Raw genomic sequence first — 23,808 nt, forward strand, 5'->3', positions numbered from 1 at the left:
AGGTTTAGTTTATTGAGAAAGGCTTTCTTGGCACGGAGTTATACATCTCTGTAAAAATCTCTGGTTTATTGAAATTAGCCACTAACCACATTTCATTGCTTCTTTGATTCCTTGTCCTAGAAAAAAACCAGCATTGATAAGTCCAACACTCTAATGCAATTGTCACTATAAATCATTGGAACAGCAGAGCAAGCCTTTGGAAGAGCATCTGAAACTAATCTGGCAGCTGAGGCACGTAACTGACACCTAGAGATAAAGGAATAGAAAGCTATAAACCCCTAATAAATGATTCTGCATCACCACAGATATTCATTCCATTTACTCTTAGCCAAAGAATAGCAGAAGGCTTTATATGTAGCAACAGCTTAGTCATGCACTACACATTGCTTGTTTACATGCTAGAATATAAGCAAGCAAATATCCAGAAACAAAAAGTAGCTCCCTTTTATACTAAGGCAGTCATGAAAGTTCCTTACAATACCTTGTATTTTCATCATAGCATTTCTGTGTAATTGCTGTAAGACAGTGAAAGAGAAAACTTCAAATTCCATTTGTTCGTGATCATCCAGGCAGAATCTTCATATCAGAGGTTTATCCAGATTTTCACTCCAGATATGTTGCTTTACAGTTTCAGGCTAAGATTCACTTTTATTTATTTTTTAACTGGCCAATGTCTTTTTGTATCTTCTTCCTGATTTTGACAGATCACACCTAGCATTGCTGTTTGACACTGTGTTTACAATAGCATTACTATCACTGCAATGGTAGCTTTCAGTAACTGAAATATGACGGCATTGTCAGGGCAGTCTCTTCATTAGCCTCTCTGAAGGGATAGTATTATCAGATTCTGAAATAGCACCAGGAATGTTTACCATTGGAAGAAAAGATTGCATTTTCTATGTAGAGTAGGTGATTACTGTTGGAAGGAAGGGACATTTAGACTAGGAAGGCATTTAGAGTAAACGATAGCTTGGAATAGCAAATGAAAAATATAATAAGTATTTAGTAAAAAACAAGCTAATAGGAATGAAGACAGATGTTGATTAAATGATTTTGTTAAGTACAAACACCACAGTTTACTCTAGGCTGTTAAAGAAACCACTTTTTTTCAAGTGTGCAGTGAAAGCTGTAGCTTTTCAATACCCCAGCAAACATTATTACCTTAATATAGTGAACATAGCATATTTGTCTGTCGTTACCAAACCTCACAATATTCTGATTAATGATGCATACTGCAAGTCTCACAGATGTCAGCCAGATGTTCAGAGAAAACTAATGTTTTCTGGCTTAGAAATAAACATATTGACACACCTAGTAGAACAAATGGAAGGTATTCCTACATGAATTTGCTATCTATCTATCTTCAATTTATTTTTAGTTAGACTATATATATGACACAACACCCCATACACTTCAGCCTTAGAGACAAAACAATTGATGTGAAGACTGTACAAATAATTAAAAGTAAAAGCTGGCCTGTTACTGGGAATAACTTTTGTGGTAAGGTACTCTCCTACATCTTCCACCTGGCTTCATCTCAGCCTCAGTACTCAGCTCCCAGTTGGTGGAAAGATTAGAGAGAAGGAGGAGATGCTGTCAGCACTTTGAACAGGGGCAGGCAGCTCGCAGTCAGAGCCATATTGTCTGTTCTAATCTGTGTTTCTACTTGTTTGTACACTTCTACAATTGCAAAGAGAAGACGCTGTTTTCTTTTCTGTGCTGTTAACCAAATTCGCAGCATTAACTGTTCCATCTGCACAAATGAGTCAGTAAGTCTATGCTGGTATGTTACTTTCAGAAGGGCAGTGCTGTGATGGTCAAAAAATTTTCAAGTCTAAAGAAAAAAAAAATCACTTTGTCCATATGGTGAGAAAAATAAAATGATATCCAGAGCCTGCACGAACTCAAATCCTGCAGTTCATTGGCTATGCATTTTCAGCACTGTCACTGATGAGGCTACTCATTCTTACTGTCAACACTGCTGAAATGCACCACCCAGCACCTCACTGTGATAACATCCATTGTTTGATCTCCATAAACCTTCAACAAACATCAAAGAATGTCAGTGGGTGCAATTTTTTTTATTTTTTTAATTTTTTTTTTATTTTTTCTCACATGGAGCTATTCAATGTCACACATTTGTTCCATTTACACTTCAACATTGGACATCATTTTGCCAGACTGCCCCCCTGTTGCCACCTATAGCACAGTAACAAAATGTAATGGAATACTGGTGGGAAGGTTCAATCTACTGTCATACTACTAATATACACCTCTGACATATTATGAGTCAACATAATAAAATAGCAGGCATTAATTTTGGAGCAGAAATCAAAGATATCTAGGGCAAAGACCTTCAGTTTCCATTTTCCTATTTGTGAAGTTTCTGTAATGCTTTTGCAATAGAACATTTGCTTGCACTCTTTCAAGGAGATTTATTGGTCTAAGCTCAGGGAAATGAAGTATTGCATTTCTTATTTGAAAAATTGTTTGTCCACTCTTCTGTCTTCCTACCTTGTAGTAATGAAAAGGAACATACATACTAGGTTTTAACATTTTGTAAGGTTCCAGTGCCATTCTGTCTCCATGAACTGCAAGACAAAAGACATCATATTTTTTGATAGCTCAGCAAGCTTCACTGTGTACACAGTATTCAAGGGGATGACAGAAACCTTTCGATAAATTTGATCTACTGATATGTGCATTGCTTTCAACTGGATCAGAAAGCCACAGTTAGATGGATATCTGATGGACTGCATGCAGACATGCTAATCCAGCCCCATCACTGACTGTTCATTTAGGAAAGCCCACAAGAAAGCTGTAGCAAGAAGCAGGCTATTCTAATCAAGGGAAAGGTGACTGATAAATGTTCTAGCATGTCAAGCCTTTCTTCTCACAGTGCTTCTCATGCTGAGGAGATGCCATCAAGTTTGTTAGGCTGCAGTAGTGTCTGGTCTTTATAGAAATACAGACCTTCTCAATGGAGAAGATTATTTGATGCCCACACATAGATTGCATGCATATACTAGACAAAATCTGAAATTCAGCAAAGGAAAGCACTTATCGAGCAATCTGCATTATGGTCTCTTAGGGCAGGTAAATGGGAGAAGTGCATCATTCCATCTCATAAATTCTCCAGATAGCTATGTGACAGCAGAAAGCAGCATCATTTTTCTATTAGTTAAACTTCTGTTGTCATCTGAGAGTACTAAAGGTCCAGAGAAGCATGACACTAGAGTACACAGTGTGCTATGATGCAGTAGGTGAATTCATTTATCACTTTCTCTTTACCACTGTTTATGAGGTAAGGCAAGTTTAATAGCTTTTTCAACACTATTCACACACCTTCCCCAGCATCTGTATTTCGCGATTTCAGCAGCCTTAAAACTATGCTTTGGTAATATATTCCCTAATTCACAGAAAAAGTTGCATGTATGAGCTTTTTAGTATGCAGCTTAATCTTTTTAAATTTTTTTATAGTTCTTTTTTTCTGTTTTTTAGTTGTACACTCATTTCTATCTAATCTAATGAACTATTTTTCATGTGTTGTAGCTATCTTATCCAACAGATGGTGCCATGTATAACAGTTTTATGATATTGTATAACAAAAATATATATTACAACTAAACTGTACATGTAATTATTTTGTTGGGTAATAAATGTAAAAATTGAAATTCATGGTAATATATAGTTACTATAAAAATTAGAAGGAAAAACAATAAGTGCTGAGAGTCACTGATGAATATTCACTTCAGCCTGCACATGGGGAAGGACAGAGTTACATACATAAAACTGCCTATGGTATCAAAACTACTGCTCTCAAACAAGATCATCTTTTGAAAAATCAGGTTTGCAAATTGCTAGGTTTTATGCACACTAAAATTATCATTATCTGGTCTTATTTCTGCTCACTGGAACTTATACATTTTATCTGAGTCAGAACATAAAAATGTAGTAAGCTATAGGTGCACATATAACTCACACGGGCCTACTTAAGTAAGTGCTTTCAAAATACGATTTTAATTACAATTCACTGGAATTATCTTAATAAATAGATGTATATCAATCCATGATCTCTAATTTTTTTCTTCCTGATTCACTCCTGCCTCTCACTGGAAGGGAGGGAGGGAGTGAACGACAGTGTGGTGCTTGGACACCTGCTGGATTAAACCACAGCACTTGGTCTTTCTCCTAATGAGAAGGATGAGAGTGTCACTGAATATCACATAACCAAATTGAGTGTGGTAATGTAAGTGCTGCTCCAGAAGAAATCCCTTCTATTTTATTATGTTGGCCCACAACATCAGAGGCAGGTGTTGGGTGTATGACAGCAGAGATTGAACCTTTCTGCCAATATTTCATAACATTTTGTTGTCATGCAATAGGTGGCAGCATTGGGGCAGTCTTACAAAATGGAATCTGACATGGAAGTGCATATGATACAATGGTGCAGAACTGAATTCCTCCATGCAGAAAATAGTGTTATTATGCAGTTTGGGAGTGAATGGGAGGCATTACTTTAGAAGCAACCTATATATATTTGAATTTCACCAAGTAGCTAATTAGTAGCAGAATAAGTGCTTATGAATTCCTGATTTCTGTATATTCACTTATCAACATATATATATCTTTATTTATCCAAAAACGCATTAGCAAAATGTTGCTCATGGACACCAGCACTGCACTTTGGTAAAATCATTATACATATCAGCTGTGTACTCTCTTTTCTTTCAAATGCAGATTAGTATTATTTTTTTTTAATAGCTCAATTCACTTAGGTCATGTTTATCTTGTTTATCCAATCACAGTCATCTTGCTGAATTTAAGCTAATACACATTTCAAACAGCCTTCAAAATATATGCAGAAAATCTGAATATTTTCCAACATAAAAAGAAACATAAAAAGTCATTTACAAGCATTCTATATAGAAAAACTACATACTTAGATTGTTGTAGGAATTTTATAATAAAATTTCATCACTGCTGAATCACAGTACTTGTATAGTGCACAGTGCACGTATATCAATGAATGCTGAAAGAAGATGCCTCTAGTCTTCCAAACATGCCCTTGTTTAAAAGGTCACCCATATGTTTCTAAACGTAGAAAAGTCTTCAGTTTCTGAAAAGAAACCTTTGAACTTTGGGAAAGCACCTTCTTTTTACAATTTCATAATACTGAATTTCTGAAGATATTTCAGCCTGTTTTACCCTTCCTGTTGTTCGCACACATAAAAATGAGCACAATGATAATTTGATAGACTTGTCATTTAATATTCTTTTTTTCTTAAAAAAAAAAAACACAAAAACACATCTGCCTTTTTTATTTGACTTACTGACGTATTTTTATTTTATCTTACAATGATTAGTGATAACAAATAACAGCACTGCAGTTATTCACCTGTATGTTAAGAGATTTATTAATTTAAATTGGATTGCCGGTTTACTATGCTGATATAAGGAAAATAGAATATTTCATCTTTTGAAAAAAAAAAAAAAGAAAAGGAAAAAAAAAGAGCACAGTGAAAATGATGCAACCTTCAAACCACCTTCAGGATTGCAACACACAGAATACTTTGCTTTCATAATTCCCTTCCCTCCTCCCCACTCCTCTTTCCTCCTGTGAGTGAGGGAGTATTGAGTTACTACTTTTCAACTCTTCAATTATTCTGCTGCAGTCTTTAGCTCTGCTTGGATACAGTTTTTCACAAAGAATTCTCAGTGCTGCTTTCCTGTGAGGATTTGGACACTGGCTGCTGGTGTTTAGGTTATAGGTGAGTGACAGTGGGCTAGCTCCAGAAGTGAACTATCTCATTTTGACAAAGAGGACAGTAAATTGGGGAGGTTCACTTTTAAAGGGAAGGAAGCAGAGACAGCTTAGTCCTTAGGAGATTTTTGCAAGAAAGTAAATACAGAAGCCTGGGAAGAATGCTGGAAGAAAACTTATGTAAAATTGGTGGAATGGCACAAGACAAAGTCACCTGAGTAGAGCTCTTAAGTTTTTCTTTTTTTTCCAGCATCAATTGTATACCAGTGTCAGCTACATGAGTTGTACATTGCACACTGCTGAAGTACACTTAATCCCATCTTCTCTGTGTTTCAGTATGGGAGAATTCTGTTGATGTAAAGACTTTTGGACTCCTTAGTCTCCCAAACATGCTTGGTTTCTCAAAACCTATGTTGAATTTATTGTATGACTCTGTATCCTATCTCCGATACTTGTGGAACACAAGGGAAGAATATCAGCCTCAAGATCATCTATTATTGTTCATCTGGGGCCAGGTACACCAAGGGGTGGAAATCAAGAAGACATTCACTTCCGCATTACCTTAATAGGGAGCACAAATGCTGCTTACTTGCATTTGCTCTTGCTTGTTTATGGAGGAGAGAGATTACACTCCGTATTTGAGACCAAATCATCTCTCACACCTAGAAAGCCCCAGAACAAGCCGATTCAGTGATCTGGTTGTGAATCAGTGGCCAGGTAGACCAAAGATTTAGTGGCAAGAGAAAATGGTTTTAGTACAGGTTACTCTGCAGCATAGTTATACACATAAGAAAGATGATGTAATTTCTCCTTTATCTCAAGATGTAATACAGTCACTCCAGTTACTCTAACTAGGATGGGAGCTCTGTGTACCCCGTGTAGGAAAGGGACTCTTTAGCTTCTAAACTGCTCATAGAGCCATTGCCAGAACTTGTGCAGCTATATTCCCCTGCTTTTATTTTTCCAGACCTTTTGGTCTCACTATGTTCATACGTGACTCAGATTCCTTCATCTAGAAAACAGTCATCAGTATGGAATGTGCTGCCAGACTAAACAAAGGTTTATTAACAGCCTTTTAAATGAAAGTGTAGGCAGTTTGCTTGGAAGCATTTGTGTGTTTATTCACACTATAGCTCTTTCCTGAGAGATGTTTCATATTGCCAAGCACTATCCTCTACCTGAGTTGCTCTAACTTCATTATTTCTTAAAAACAATATTAAGGTAACTGATTTAAGATCGTCTTAACTTTCAATGAGAAAAAAAAAAAGAAAAAAGCCTTTGCCTTTTGGAGACATGAACTGACTTATTTTTATTATAAGATATAGGATTTACTGACTAATTATTATTGCCTACATGAATAGATATTCAATGATTCTGATGACAAAAAAGAATGCCTTAATGAGAAAAGATCTTAGTTACAACTGCCATTTCTCATTACATCATCTTGTGGAAGGCTAACAGGAGCACGTACAGGAAGAATTAAGGATATCTTGAATACCCTGTAAGCTGGGTACGAAGTGCCAGCAACATTAAATCACAACAGCACTGTTTTGTCAAAGTCAGTTACGTACGCTATTGTGTTGAGAATATTTGACTGATATGGTTGCCTCTAAAATTAGGAGTCTGTCACAATTCAATTATACATCCATACTACTTTTCCAAAGGTTCATAAATCAGATAAACTCCCTGAGAGCTGAAATGTCCCTGCACTAATTATCATGGCACAATTTTGTTTATGCACTGCTATCCATTACTTGTTAAAGGATTATTACAGAAATAGGGTAGTCTCATTTGTAATCTCATGTATTCAGAAAGCCCTTACCTCAACAGAAAGATGAGAGTTGATATTTTCAGTGTTGGCTTGACTATCTTCTCATGGAAGATAGAGTTTTATCATCAGTTTTATTGTCAAAGCAACATCCTGGCTCTGCTAAGTACTTTTAAAAAGCCACTTGAAATATTAAAGCTCTATATTTCACAGTACTGAACAACACTATCACCATGAATGATCAAAAGAAAAAGAAAGGAAGATCAAACTTTAAAATGCCTTATTTGCAAAACCCATTCTCAGCTGAAACTCTTAGAATATGTGTATCATGTCAGTGCACAATGTAAAGAACTTGGATACGCTGCAGTTTCCTTTATGTAGAAATATATCTTTAGGGCTTATTTGTGGAGGTAGAACATTTAGTGCTTTTTCTTCAGGTAAGAGCCTTTAGTAAAAACCATTATGGATCACAATGAAACCCTTAAAAAATGCAGTGATGCACAGATGTGCTGTGACATTCTTAAAAAAGTGAGTTAAGATTAGAAGATTCTCACTGAATATTAAGCAGCCTTGGAAATTGCTGCCCAGAAATAACATTTTGTTTTCTTTTCTCAGTGTGAAGCTAGAGTGTTGAAAGCTGATTTTGTCATAACAGGGGCAATTAGTATTTTTTTCATCACTAATTATGTTAGCATGAAAGGTAAGCTAGTCTATCGGATTTGTAGTTATTAGTTATTAGATATGAACCTGTGCTATTAAGATTGTGTCTTAAAGAATAATGATTCTTTAAAAGTTTGCATGTATTCATACATTAATACTGGAATATGTAAAAGTGCAGACTGCGTGATGTTGGCTTGTCCCTATAGGCATTGTATTAGGGACAACTCCTTTGTGCAGCCTGACTGCTCCCTGTGGGACCCTTCCTCTACAGGGACAGGAAATTATTGGCAACATGGGAAGATGGGTCAAATAGATAAGAGAAAAAATTGTGAGAGAATAGCATACAGTTATATACTGAAATATTGTTTTCATTCTAGCAATTCAAATAGAAACTCTGTGGAGGTGTGCAGTTTTATGCTTTTCAGAAGAATAGAAGCCATATCTTTAATCAGGATTTCTCTTTAAGTGGGTTGTCCTTACTGTCTGGTGGTTGGTAACCCTGCACATACCAGGGGATTGAAACTAGATGATCAACCCAAGCCATTCTATGATATGTTTTGAGGATCTCTCAAAGTTTAGTTGGGTTTGGACAGCTCAGTTTTTTGGAAGAAGCTCAAATACACACAGATGAGCTCTGCTGGACAGCTGATCCTCAAACCCAGAAAATTGGCCTTTGTCTATTTTTCTCTATTATAACAAGCATAAACAACAATACCAAAATCATAGAGATGAATACTAGCAGAATTCAGGAAGGAAAGGAAGAAGATCACCTCATTCAAGAGATGATTTCTGCTTGAGTAAGTAGACATGTACTTATTTCTTTAAAAAACAAAATACATTGAAGTTCCACTTAAATTTAAGTTCCTGCTTAAATGCAGCATCTAAAATAAGATTTTTCTGTCAAGTCAAGATGTGTTATAAGTACATTCAAAACTGTACAATTTCTATTGGACTGATTATGGAAATTAGGATTTTTCATACAAGATTTGCATCTCTCCATGCATAGATCATCTTTTCAAACAAAAATGCTTTCCACCTAGAAAGGAATAAACTTGTTGTACCACTTCTTGACATCCTGCTACCAAGCAGGAGAAAGACAAAAAGTTTAATTTTCATATTCCTTGGCTTTAGTTCTGTTGCTGGGAATTTCTTCTAACTTCATTAAAGTAATTATACTTTTATTTGCATTTAAATATAGCAAAATATTTATTGCTAAAATTTCAAACTTAACTTTGAAATATTAATTTCATATGCAGATAATTATTTGACTTAACCATCATCTCTTCAGTATCTATTCTAACAGATTTCAGAAAGCCTTCCCCTTCACAGTTCCTTTGGTTAATTGCCAATAGCATTACAAAATTTCCTCACTAATTTATAAAATAATTTCTTCAATTTTTGTTATTTTTGCTGCTGTTTGTTTTGTTGTGCTTTTTCTTTTTTTTTTCATTTTTTTTCTTTAAGCACGTCTAAAGGGTACATATGCTCAGTGTTGTGCTGGTGTTTGTTTGTTTTACAAGTCCAAATTTTTAGTTCCTGCATTGTGTGCATGTCCATGCATGTAACTCACCCTGAGTTCTGTTCCCAGAAAATTAACAGAATGCTTATTTCTCCACTCAATAATAAATGAGTAGAATATTAACTGCTGACAATGATGTCATTTGGAGAGAGAGGTTTCAGCTCTCCATAGTGAAGGTCATTGACTCCTCTGACATGTTTTAATGTATTCTAGTTTACAGTGATCAGTGTACAGTTCTTCTATCTACTCTGACAGAAACAGAGCTTCTACTAGATTAGGCTGTTGTGTGCTGCTTTCCTTGGCTTCCCACAAAACCATTCCTTTGAAATACTCTTCTACAATTAACTTCAATTCCTGTGTTCATGGTAGGATGACTTCTTTCACCAGGCTTCAGGCAAATAAAGAGATGACAGAAGGCAACTTGATTTTTCTTGAGTACTTTGAGCTTCAAGCTTATTCTCGTAGATCATAGGTATCCAATCATTTGGCTTGCCTGGGTCACACTGAGGAAAGAGGAAATGTCCTGGACTGCAAGTGACATATGTATATAAAAATATTTATAACTATAGTTAGTGAATGTATAATATTCCTTTATATAATTTTCATTGATTATATAATTTAATAAAATTGAGATGCTATAATAATCAAATAAGCAAGAGAGCTAGGCACAGTGAGACAAAGAGAATAGATAGGAGGCTTACCTGTGTCATGGGCTTGCTCAGGAAACTCCAGAGGAGTGGATCTTCTGAAGAGAGAGAGATCCTTCCCTACTGGTAGTCAGCTCTTAAATGGGTCCAGGAGAGGTGGAGCCAGGCTCCACCCCTTCCTGCAGCACAGGTGAATTGCTTTCACCTGTGCTCCTAGGGCTGACTCATTGCTCACCTCAGGTGACTAATCAGAGGTTCAGGCCGTGACTCAGCAGTTCCCATACAGTGAATATAAATATCTTTTAAAATTTGTTATTAAAAGTTAGAAAAAGTGTGTTACAATACCATTAAAATAGTGGGAAATTTCAACTTGTTTTTGAGAAACTGATGCATCTATCCAATGGAAGTGGTTAGTAGCAATTCTTAGCAAGTTCTCGGGATGCTTATCAGAGATTTTTAATGAAATTTTACTCTTTAGTGTTCATGCTTGAAAACAGTTGTTAACAAATGTTCATACTCCCAAAAATTAATGATATAAATAAGGTGTGATTGTGAAATGAGAGATATATTTCCCTGTTAAGAAAGGGCTTATGAAAGTCTGGTAAAGAGACAAGATGAGATTTATGAGCTGGATATCTGATTTCAACTCTGCACAGAGTTGAAATTCACAGGCAATGCATTTTTGTCAGCTGAAAAAAAGAGTCACAAATATATCAACAAATTGAAAGAAATATCAGTAATTGCTATTTCCATTGTGCTTTTTCTTCGCTACAGTTGAGGCTTTAGAAGAAATAAGCATTTTGAACACAAAATGTTTCGATTTGAGTGAATTTTCACAAATGAGATGTATTTACAAAAAAGTGATTTCTTTATAAAGAAATTATATTATAAACAACTCTTCTATTTTTGCTTTGCTTACTACAGTATTTGCACCATGTCTGTGAAAGTCCATCAGCCACTGTTAGTGCCCTGCATGCTAAGAACAGATTAATCACAAGTTTAAATTAAGCTAGTGGCCTTGTTTCTCATTTATGTGCTACAGTAAGGTACACAACTGCATAGGTTAAAATATCTTGAAGGATGAACAACCAAAACAGTTTATAAACAGTTTGTCTGATGGCTTTCATTACTTTGCATACCTCTAACTGCAACTCTCAGTCATGTAGATGCTTAGACAATTATTAAATGATGCAGTTTTTTTGTCCTTAGTATACTAGTCAAATCAGAAAATTTCTTGCTCATAACCATAAGGCAGAATGTCCTGAACAGTGCAAACTTTCGCAGAGCAAATGAGAGAAAACTAGGTTTTCGTATAAACACTTTGAAATATCATGGGAAAGTAGGAATAAAAATTAATCAACCAGACTTACCAGGGCTTTATTTAATTGTTCAGTTTCTTAATTACACACAAGTTAAAGGGCACACTCAGATTCACATGCAGATTCACTGCACAGGTACTCCATGGTAGAAAACATAGACAACTGATGATTTACAGAAGTTTCCCCTGATTTTTTTTTTTTTTTTTCCTGTGAAGTGTGTAGTTTTAAACATCTCAAAGTACAGCCACTGAAATAAGTTCTGTGAGGAGTAAGAGTGACTTGGATAGTTTTAGTAGTTTGCAAACATGTCCAAATGTAGAAGGCAGTACCTCCAGAGTAGTTCCAGGGGAAGGAAGATAATGCAAGCCATAGCTGCTGTTTACTCATGCATATAAACCAAGTTTTTATGTTGTGTTCGTATCCACTAGAAAAGGATGGCTGTACAGCTCTCATGAGTACACTGTTCTACCAAATCATAGAATCATAGAATCAGTAAGGTTGGAAATGATCTCTAAGGTCATCCAGTCCAACAATCCACCAATATTTCCCACTAAGCCATGTCCCTCAGTACAACATCTAAACGTTTCCTGAACATCTCCAGGGATGGTGACCCCACCACCTCCCTGGGCAGCCTGGCCACTCTCTCAGAGAACAGTTAATTTTCTAATGTCCAACCTGAATGTCCCCTTGAGGCCATTCCCTCTTGTCCTGTTGTTTGTTACATGGGAGAACAGGCACAACCTCCTTTCAGAAAACTGTAGAGAGTAATAAAGTCTCCCCTGAGCCTTCTTTTCTCCAGACTGAACAATCCCGGTTCCCACAGCCACTTCTCATAAGACTTGTGCTCCAGACCCCCACATGCTCCAGGGACTCAATTTTTTTCTCTTATTGAGTGGCCCAAAACTGAATGCTATACTTGAGGCACGGCCTCACCAGGGCTGACACCAAATAACCAAAATATCTCTCTTGTTTGTTTTTGAAAGCATTGCTCTTTAGATACTTCTCCAACACCCAGGGACAGACAGTAAACTGTTCAGTCTATGACATTCTTTTTTTTCCAGCCATGTAATCAAGAAAGTCCCAAGTATTTCAGCTGGCATTGTCTGGAACTGTAAATTGTGAGAACAGGAGAGCAGCAGCCTTGGCTTCTTTGGCATGCTAAGAGGAGAGGAAGTTTGTCCAGCTATTTTGTAGCCAGAATTTGCATTTCCCATACCAAGACATATTCTAGGGTGTATGGCACAACACTATCTACAGGCCAGAGTTACTTTAAGAAAGGTGACAGTATTTTATAGATCTTTATAAAAGTGCAAAAGTGCTAGGAAGATTTAGATTCTTATGCCAACCATTGCCAAACAGAACAAGAAAGATTAAAAAACAAAACAAAAACTAAAACAAACAAAAAAAACAAGGCAAATTACAGAGCTAAATTTTATGATACTTCCCACCTGTGACTAAAAAAGAAAATGCATTATTTCATTGACAGTCTGAATGTATACAATATAGAAAGCATTTGAATAGTACAAACCAAATCACTGTTGATACAATAATTTTTTAAAAAGTTCATGTTATTGAAGGGAAATAAAATCAACACTCTGGATATTTTACCATTTCAATTTAGCTAAAGAAGTACTGATATATTTAATAATCAATTTAGAACAAAGATTCAGCAGAAATTAAACTTAGCTTAATTCAACCTAGATTATATATTTGAAACAAATTAGAAAAGCACTTGAAGTGTTGTCTTAACATAACAATATTAGGTCAGTATAACACAACCCTGGAAATACTGAGAGAAGTACTATCTCAGACTCTCATCAGTTTTCAGAAACGGCAATTGCAATGTTAAACTTTCTCTTTGACATTAAAAACTGCACATTTTCCTGTTAATTATAAAATCATTATGACAGAATATATACTAGATAAGTTGCTTCCATGTATTTGATCAGGAACATTTTGTACGGATTTTGCCTGAGAATTGAAAAATTAAAAGACCGTTTCATAATCTGCTTATCTGAAGAATATAAGAAAAGAAGACATTTTTCTGAAGGGCAAAAAGTAAAATTGCATACCCTTCATGAAAACATATGGCTCTGAACTATATTTATATGGAGATTTCTGGGAATTACTTAGTTCTTGCTTTGATTTCATACAAACATTTATATTTTTTATCCTGTGTAATTATATGTGAAGAATATTGATGTTAATTCAGAATTAGACATTATTTTTCCATATCTTTTCATGTGCAAACTGTTTAGGAATCACATCTGCTGTTTAGAAAAACTATACCAACAGATGTACAGAACTGCTTAATGCATAAAATCTTGCTTAGATTTCTCAAATTCAACCATTTTGAAAAAGAGGCAAAAACTTTATTTGAATTTTCCCACAAAAGTCACAGAGCCAACTAGTGCAGTGAGTCTTTGTATTTATACATGTATTACTTCCCTTCCACACTTCTGATACTTCATATGCTTCAGGAATAATGTCTGAAAGGCATTTTTACACTATCTCCGTTGAGAGGATGGACCTGTTTAGCTCCATCTGTTTCTTTTGCAATTTATTCTTATAGTCTATAATTTACTTATTGTGTTTCTATTATCTGTTTTTTCTCCTAAATGTTGAGTTTGGAAATGCAAGCAAAAAACACAGAAGCTCCCATTTACACCTGCTGAAATTTTTATATTACATGATTAGTGAGTCTATAACATCCCTCATTTAGTTATACTCAATTGTTCCTTCAAGTAGGTAACACCAAACTGGGCAATTGTCCAGAGGAAAGGATGCAGTATCCACTATGATCTTTTACATTTCCAATAAGGTTAAAAGTTTAAGGTTAAAGCTTTAGTTATCACTAGCTTTTCAATAAACAGATTGGCCATCTTGTTCAAACTGAGTATCATTCAAATAGTTCAAGTGTATACTGCTTTCATTTATGTTAGAAACAGCGTATCAGATTTTAGCTACAGACTTGGAGGAAAACTACTACTGGATAGATACACCTGAAATTAACATAAGGCCCTTTGCCTTATCTGGCTTCTAAGCTTCCTCCTGTGGTTTTTAGAACATTAATTTTTTTGCAGTTTTACAAAGAGAAGAAATGTCGAGTCCTAAATTTGTACACAATGCAATTTTAAAACAAAAATTTTTAACAAACAAATAATAAAAAGACAATTTGATCTATTCCTTTGAATGGCATTTAACTGCTGACTGCAAATCACTTTCTAGATAGTAATATATTACTATATTAAGATACTTACTTTTTGGAGAATAAAAACATAAATTAAAAATAATAGTCACCCTCTTCTATTTCTCTGTTTTTCTGACATGCTAAGTGTCAAGATTATCTAAATAATTCACTAGTCAAGTTCTTTTCACCACTTAGAATTGTCTTTCCACACTTTGCAACCAAAATGGTAAATATTCATAGTAGCTACCATGTTCACAGATTGATTGCAGGCTGTAGGATTTTCCAAAGTACTGATGTCATGTATATCATTTTGAAGTGTAAAAACTTTTTTTTTTTTTTTTTCTGATATATGCTTTCATTGATGTAGGGTATGTCACGGAGTTAACTAGATCAATCTATGCCCGTGACAGGGGGCAGTAGGCCCCTGCCCACCCCTGCCCCAGCCCCACAAAATGGGAAGGAAGGGAGGAAAAAATAAAACAGCAGCAACAATCTATAGGGGGAAACTTATTTTACTAACTATGATATCACAATGCAAGATAACACAATATAATACAATCTAATTGAAATTGAGACTAATAAATCAAATAAGATAAGAGAGAGAGAGTTCCTAGACCGAATCAAACCTGAAAAGCTTGGAACGGCTATGAAAGCACCCTCCAGCACCCACTGCCAGGCAGTAAGAGACCGCCCCACCCGGAAGGGTCAGATCCCATGACTTCCGTAATGTATAGGGATAGGTACCTGGAATTGGAGCATTAACACTTTAATTCCAGTACATGATGTTTTGATGTGGAATACTGAAAACCAAAAAACATAAAACCATTACGAGGGTATCAATTTTTTAAGTAAATATAATTGATTTTATAACAAAAAAAAAAAAAAAAAAAAAAAAAAAAGATTGCAAGAGATTTTTGAACAATAGTACAACATACAACATTAACACAACAAAGTACCCAAGTTTCAAATTTTTTACTCATATACATCAAGTGTATGGGTCACCTGCATTTCTTAATGAACATTTCTTTTGTTGAAAAAACTGGGTGTTTTGGTGTACAGGCTCAATTATTTGCTGAATATTTCACAGAGAAAAGGATCTTCTCCAAGGTTATCAAACTTATCTGTGGAAAGGTCAAAGTCCACTGGCTCACCAGGCTATTCCCTTATATTATTCATTCAGAATCATTCCTGGAGACTTTGGGAAATTCAAAGAAGTGAGAGTTCTTGTTCACAGTAAGATAGTTCAAAAGCTGAAAGCTATAACTCAAATCCTCGACTACTCATAAAACAAATTGAACAGGCAATAACCCACCCCTAAACGTCATTTACAAAAACACTGGTGTTTTTTCATTGAGGCTTCTCTCAATTTGGCTAGTGCTGCTATTTACAGTCTTACATGTTAAATTCTATTAGTCACTGTCGGAAGTCATGCATGTGTTACTGCCTTGCTATTAATTACTTGCATTTTTCATCACGTTTGTATTCTGAAACGTCCCTTTTTCTCTCTGTTTTCAACACCAAGGGCTTATAAACACCTTGCTAGAATACCCAGCATTTGAGTGAGCATTTGGTGGTTATACAACTTTGACAGTTTAATAAATGGCTAGTGTTAAGCTGTTGTAACTGGACATACAGTGCTTACCAAAGCCTGGAAGGAGCCCAAGCCATTACTGGTCTTTCTAACTAACAAGGACCTGATGGAAAAAGACCAAAATACTACTTAGGCATATCTCTGGTAAAATACATGGGATCCTGTAGGTATATTCTAGAATGTTGAGAATTTTAAACTGAAGAAATGTGATATGCAGGATATACCTCTGGCCTCACTCTCCAGTTCTTCTATGCACAGAACCTCAGGGAATCATGTGTCTCTCCAGCCTGTCAGTTCATCCAGAGAATTCTGCAGTCTGTTTGTTTTGAGTTTAGAAAAGGTTAGGGTCCTAAAGAGTAGGATATATTGTGCTTTGTAAATAAGAGTATTCTTTTACACAGGCTGAGCGTTTTGTCTTTTAAATTTAACTCACTTCAGCTAAATTTTGAATAGCATAATGCACTTACACATATCACATAAACATCTAAATATTACAGGTAAATATATTTAATTTTTTATGCATAACAGGTTGATGTTCTACAGGAAGTTCTTTGTGTCAGTGCTGAAACACAGGCACCACCTCTGCTTACACTTGTTGACACACGTATCGATAATATAAAATCCATCAATAGTATAAAATCCAATGCAAAAAGACATAGAAGAAACTATAGGCACAACTGACTCCTAGCAAGACAGGTTGTACTGCAGCTGGTGAATGGAGAAGTCATTAAGACCACTCTGAATGTCAGTAAACACAGCATGTAACTTGAGAGCACAGCCTGCCATCATTCTGCATGCATATTATTGATTCACTGTTGAGACAACCCAAGCAGGGACTTGGCAGAGTGGCATGTGGGCAGGGTTCCACAGGGTTCATTCCATACTTTTTGCACTTCCCACAAGAAACTGTCAGCTGATGAAAGATGTAGCCACAAGTGGTACGGATACCAAAATAGGATATTGAAGGTTGGGCAGAATTTCAGAAGGCTGCAAGGACACCTGAGAGCAGCCTTTCAGTAGTGAAAGCGGGTGGACTATAAGAAAGAAGGGGACAGATTCTCTAGCAGAGTCTGTTGTGAAAAGACAAGGGGAAATGGTTTCAACTAAGAGGGGAGGTTTAGACCATACATATGAAAAAAAGTTTTTTCAGTAAGGGCAGTGAAGCACTGGAACAGGTTGCCCAGTTATGTGAATACCTGGGGACCCTGGAGGCATTCAAGGTTAGGCTGGTCAAAGCTCTGAGTATTCTGATCTCGTTGTGGATTGTCCCTATCCACTGCAGGGAAGTTGAATTGGATGACCCTTAAGGGTCACTTCCAACTCAAAAATTCTCTATGTAAGGTCTCACCAGGGCTGAGTACAGGAGGCCAATCACTTCCCTAATCCTGCTGGCTACACTACGAGACATGATCACATTGGCATTTTTGGCCACCTGAGCACACTACTTGTTCATGTTCAGCCATTTATCAGCTAACATCCCCAGATCCTTTTTTGCTGTGCAACTTTCTAGCCATTCTGACCAAGGCCAATAGCATTGCATGAGATTGTTATGACTGAAGTGTAGGACATGGCACTTAGTCAGCCCAGCACATTGATCCAGCTACCCACATCCTTTTGTAGAGTATTCTGACCTTCACACAGAGCAATTTTCTCCCAGTTTGGTGTCATCTACAAACTTACTAAGGGTGTATTCAGTCTCCTGGTCCTGTTCATCAGTAAAGATTATTAAACGAGATATGGGCCAAGCCAGCTGGATTTAACTCTATTCACCACCACTCTCTGGGCCCAGCCATCCACCCAGCTATTAACTAGCAAGAATTGATCCTGTCTTAGCTATGGTCTGCCAGCTTTTCCAAGAGAATACTGTGGGAGACAATGTCAAAGTATTTACTAAAGTCTAGGAAAACTACATTCACAGCCTTTCTCTCATCTATTACATGGGGCATCTTGTCACAGAGGGAGATCAAGTTGGTCAAGCAGGAAATGCCTTTTATGAGCTCATGCTGGGTAAACCTTGTTGTCTCACATATGCTGTGTGATCACAGTCAAGACTATCTGCTCTATGATCTTCCCTGACATCAAAATCAAGCTGACAGGCATATAGTTCCTTGGATCCTCCTTCTGTCCCTTCTTGCACATGGGCATCACACTGATGAGTCTCCAACAATCTGGGACCTCTCTAGTTGACTAGAGCTGCTGATAAATAATGGAAAGTGGCTTGGCAAGCATTTCCATCAAATCCCTCAGCACTTTTGGTTGGATCCCATCTGGCACATAGACTTGTGACAGTCCAAGTGGAGCAGGAGGTCGCTAACTCTTTCTTCCTGAATTATGCGGTGTTTATTTTGCTCCTCATACCTATCTTACATCTCAGAGGAACAGTACCCTGAGGATAACTGATCTGATTATTAAAGACAGATGTAGAAAAGGCATTGAGTGCTCATCCTCTTATTCTTCTTCCTTCCTCTTGGTAATGCTCCCAGCCACATCCAATAAAGAATTAAGATTCTCCTTGGCCCTTGCTTTGCTATTAATGTATTTGTAAAGACATTTATTTGTTATCATTGACATTATTATTTTTTATCACTTATAGAATTCTTACATAAAATGGCATATAATTTTAGCAGCTCCTACTGTAGAATAACCATATCATAGGGTACTATTATTTACAGCCCAGATTTCTAAATAGTTACTATGTATTATGAAAAATAAGCATCTTCGAAAAGATGTTATTCTGTCGGGTTACTTCACATCCATGAATCAGAAGAGAATTTGATCCACGTAAGCCAACATATTCCATATAATAATGAAATTCCATACAATAGCCATGTGAATAATGAAAACTAGAGTTAATGTGTTTGTTTGGTTTTTTTTTTTTTAATTGTCTACTTATAATCCTTCAGACCAGTAATTAGGGTAACTTGTATATTGGTGACAATTGTTGCTGCTGCTTTGCATGCCTGTATGAAATACAGAAAAGTAATGATGGTGGAATACAAGTAAATTTAATTTTGAAAGCTTTCTGTCATTTTCAGCTTAATAAGTCTTTGTAAGACTCTCAATATATGCATTTGCTTTTCGCTTTTGGTTTTTTTTATTACTTGCTTGTAGGGCAAAACTAACTATAGTGAATACAACAGCATTTATGCAAACTTCAAGAAGGAAACTACATCTACTGCAATCTTTAATAAATATTTGTGGTACTAATTTCAGAATTGGTACCTGCTTGCCAGAAAGTGGTGTAATCAAAATTTGTGAAATAAATACTAAATGTAGAAGTCAGTACCTTAATTTAGCTATAAAATTATATTGTAGTCAAAGTCAAAGTTAAGGCCTTGTGTTAAAGGCCTTACTTTAAGCACTTTTACATAGACTATCTGCTGAAGTACTAAATGAAAGCACAGTACAAAAGCATACGTAAACTCTACATCCCAATATTTCACAAAGCCCAGAGAATAATTTCTATTACATTTTATGATGAGGGAATCGTACATCATACTTCTAACTGTTCTGAGTTACAGCTGGACTACCTCAGCTTTGCATTAAAGCTTCCTTCTTCTGACAGGAACTGCCTTTAATCACTGGAATTTAAAAAGAAAATAAAAACAAAGAAAAATCAGCAAGGCCTTCCCTATGAGACACTGAGATTGGACTGAGTAAATCATCTTTGACTCATCCTTTCACTCCTTGAAATAGGCTGCTATTGACTTTTTCATTCTCTATTTCTGCTTTTAAGGAATTTTTGTTCCTTGCCTCAACAGATTCAACCCCGAACTTTTTGACATTAAAAAAAAACAAAACAAATTGCTCCTTGAACTTCAGTGGGTGCTGAAATAAGGATGAAACTTAGGCTATTTATTTATTTTAAATAGGTTTTCTCTTGTTATTCTGCAATGTTATAATTCAGGAGATATCCCATTACATTTATCGGTGAGTAAACCTTGTGTAAAAGATAATATATCTATACAAAAGACAATATTCCCATTAAAAAAAATTGACAGTGGGAACCTATATAGCATTCAGTATGCATAGTTAAGAAGCATTTCATTCAGGCTATACAGAGGACCCAAACTAGGTTTATTCTGTGTCCCTGAGCAGTGCCCAAGATTGCAAGTAGAATGGGAGGTAGACTCTGGGGTTTCGGTAAAATCAACGAGATGGAACAGTTGTTTAACAGCATCTTCAGAAGCAAGAAAGGCTGAAGGAGAAAGAAATTTTTAAGAGAATATTAGAACAGAGAAAAGTCATCTATGTACCTTAGAAATGTATTAAAAAACAACAACAACAACAACAACAAAACCAACTCTAAAAGTCTTTTATTTTTAATGGTCCATCAGGATGTGCAATGACCATGGATCTATCTATGTTGTGTTAGATAGTCACTAAGAAAACATACGGTTATGTCCTTCTAGGGTAAGGAACTAGCTGTTAATTAGTTTGCTATTAAATTAATTGTTTGCTATTATTTTTTACTGTAGTTCTACTCAGAAGTTGCTCAGTACCCCACAGTCATTAGCTTACTTGTACTCTTCTGAGTAGGATGGGGGAGAGAACTGGGAAAAAAAAAACAAAACAATAATGAAGTAGAACTTGTAGGTAGAAATAAATTATTTACTAAGATAGAGAAAAGTAAGAAGGAAAAAAAAGAAGGATAATAGTTATGAGAAACATATATAAGAATTCGTTCTTCTTTAACCTGAGTGATTCTTACTGCTTTACTATTAATAACTCATATAACAACTGTAATGATGACCCACATTAATATGTAGCAATTTAACATAATGCAATTATCTGCTGTTCTTGCCCAGCATCAAATCACTCTGAGGTACCCAGCAGACATTCCCATCCTTCCACATGTATCCAGGTCCCAGAGCAAAAGTAATCTCACTAAGAGGCTTGCCTTTGCCTGGGACAGTAATAATCTAGACTGTCTTGACCTGTACATGTGACACTGTGAAGATACTATGAATAAAATCAATGCTATCCCAGCTGAAAATGAGATATTTTTACTGTAATAGAAAAAAAGAAATAGGCTGTACATTGTCGTAAGTGAATGGATGCTGAAAGTCTTCACAATTGTTAAAGGAGTGCCAACACACGATCTCATGGTAACAGAATAAATCTTGGTTAATGTGGCTTCTTTATTGTTTATCTGTTGACAGTATGTAATGCAAACTGAAAGATTCTCTACGCCAGCACTGGTGCTAATTCAAAATCATGCAGAATCCTACTCACAGTTTCCATCCTGTCAAGATTTTTCTCTGTGTTAAATTTCACTAAGAGTCTTAAATATCTTTCTTGGTTATTTTATAGTATAGGTCAAGGTATGGAGATTAGAAGGAAGAAAAAAGGGAAATTTCTCTTAAAGTCCCCCAAAACAGCACATGTCCTCATTGAGAGGAGAGTCCTCTTTCCTTGAGAGAAGTGTTACTAGGATGCCAAATGCAATTAAGAAATTCATTTCATTCTCCTTTGACTTTGACTCCTGAATGTTTTTAAGAATTACTTGAAGTACTTCCACACTTTTTATTATACTGTCTGTCTGAAAGTTATTTTACTTCTCTGCTTTTCTCCAATTTTCAGCTTTCAATTCATTTTGTCAATCTGTATTTGGGAATTCACATCACTTTACAACTGCTGTTTAAAGTCATGGAGAAACAGAAGCAGTTTTTTTGGTGGTTTATACTGCAGTCAGCTATAGAGACAGGCAGCAGAGAAAAGTGTGGAATAGATTATTATGGATGATTGAATGGAAAGCTATCACCCAGGCTGTGATGCTAGAAATCAACACCTCATAGGCGTATTTCAAATCTAGTAGATAAAGAAACAGTTACTGAAGTAACTGCAGATACAAAGGAGACTCATGAAATACCCCCAGAGTCACTCTGAAAGCTAGCAGTGGATGGTTGTGCTGAGAGAAATTTGAGGCTTGAAGGCAAGAAGACACATAAAATGGTGTACTCTCTAATAAGACTACATACAGCTTTTGGAAAAATCACTGCTCTGCATCCTGTCATCTTCCTTTTCTGAAAACAAAGAGCTCTCATTTGCATGTAACAAAAGTGTTGTGGTAGAACTCCATGACTAGGGCAGAACCTGCTTGTCTCTTCATTCCAAGGAAAAACATGCAATCATGATGCCCAAACGGCTTCGTCACTTCACAGCTGCTTTCAAGTACTTGGCTCAGAGTACTTCTTTGCTGTTCCAGAAGCAGTTTTGTTCCACTGGTCTCTCTCATTTCTAACTTGAAATCTTGATGGAATTCCTTGTGAATGTTTGTGGATTTTAGATTCACAGAACTTGCCATACTTTTGTCAAAAAGGTGGAAAACATGAAGGTAAGGTGCATTCCTGTTCCTATGTCATCATCTTTCAATGTGTGATCAGGAAACCTTGGACACCTGTGAGCTTCTATGGTATATGAGAATTTGTAAAAAAAAAAAAGAAACAAACAAACACACAAGGGAAAAAAAAAAAAAAAAAAAAAAAAAAAAAAAAAAAAAGCAAAAGCCTGCCTGTGTCTAACTGTAAAACGTTGAAAAGACTATAAATATTTAGGTGTGCACGGTTGAAAAACGGCTGAAAACAATTGTCTCTATATGCTTTGTGTTCATGAATTGATTGATTTGTAGAAGCATAGTTTCTATTCCTTTGCAACAGCAAACTTTCTCATAGTAGAATAATTAATTTCCTTTCAGGAGGACTTGCTGGTACAGTAGGACTGCTTCCTACTGAATTTTTGAACTGGAAGTTTTAGAAACTGCTCATGTGACTGCTGATGTGGCAAAAACTTAACTTCATTAATTCCCTCTTGATACCCTTCCTGGGAAGTGTCATTCATTCATTCTCTCCTTGCATTGCAGACCTGAGTTACTTTTCCAAGCAACTAGCAACTACTGTTGGGAAGGGAGCATGCAAAGACCTTACCTGTTAAGCTCAGGTGCCTCTGTCTGGGAGGTATGCAAGCCATTGTGATCTTAAAAATACTCACAGGATCAACCTACAGCTTCCCATCAGCAACTGTATAGGTTGCATTTTGAGAACTCAGATTACACCATGGTTGTAAATTAATAAAATCAGCAAGAAGAGGTTTTTATTTGTTTGATTTATTTTTCAATTTCATAGGAAATTAATTAGAAAATTCACTTGTGAATATATTTTGTGACATACTCTTATCACTGTTTAGAATTGAATACTTCAGAGCTGGTTTTGTTCTGTTCTATTTTTTCCACAATAGCAATTATTATTTCTCAGTATGGATTTTCTAAGCTGATACTTACAAGAAAATTTTCAGATCTAATCTTAGAGAAAATGTTTGGTACCTGTATTTTTGCTTGCATTAGGTACAATT

Source organism: Phasianus colchicus, chromosome Z (genome assembly GCF_987193195.1).
Source record: "Phasianus colchicus chromosome Z, bPhaCol1.hap1.1, whole genome shotgun sequence".
NCBI lineage: Eukaryota > Metazoa > Chordata > Aves > Galliformes > Phasianidae > Phasianus > Phasianus colchicus.